This window comes from Mastomys coucha, unplaced genomic scaffold (assembly GCF_008632895.1).
Source record: "Mastomys coucha isolate ucsf_1 unplaced genomic scaffold, UCSF_Mcou_1 pScaffold14, whole genome shotgun sequence".
In the NCBI taxonomy this organism is placed as follows: Eukaryota; Metazoa; Chordata; class Mammalia; order Rodentia; family Muridae; genus Mastomys; species Mastomys coucha.
In genome coordinates, this window is record NW_022196896.1 from 118,318,021 (window position 1) to 118,318,759 (window position 739).

Genomic DNA, 739 nt, shown 5'->3' on the forward strand with positions numbered 1-739 from the left:
TCTAAGTCTACTTTGCCAGAGGATATTGTCCTCTGCCTCTGACCTTCTGCCGGGGTAACTTCCAAATCCACCATCATCTGGCCTTGCTGATGGCCTCTGAGGAGAGAGAACACAGTATGGGGCCTGGAACCTCAGAATTCTGGACAACCTGGACCAATTCTCATCAGTGTGAAAGGACCAGAATCTCACAGGGTTCAGGAGCTTTCAGGGAGTTCAGGGTAACCACAGAGCTCTTGAAACCCCAAACCACAAACATGCTAAAAGCAGCTACAATTGCACAGTGCCAGCCTGCCGTGAGCAGGAGCTGCTAAACAATACCTGAGCAATTTGCTGAGTCCCCTGGTAACCACAGTGCAGGTGGTATTGCTACCTTACGGCTTAGGGGATGGGCCAGCTTCAACCACAGGGGTGGTTGGGCTTTGACTCAGACATCGAGTTCCAGGATCCTGTTAACCAGTCTTTTCCTCCTCCTCCCACCCCACCCCTCTGTCACACACATCCTGGACCAGGCAGCACACTACAGGTGTGTTTAGGTTGCTTGTCAGGCAGTCCAGCGTCAGGGTCATGTACGCACATTCTCCAGTTCCAAGATGTACTGTCTGCTGTTGTGCTCCAGCCCATGCTTCACACTGAACCACATCCCACCCTACCCCTTCACACTGAACCCTACCCTCACCCCACCCCCTTCATACTGAACCCCACCCCACCCCACCCCTTCACACTGAACCCCACCCCACCC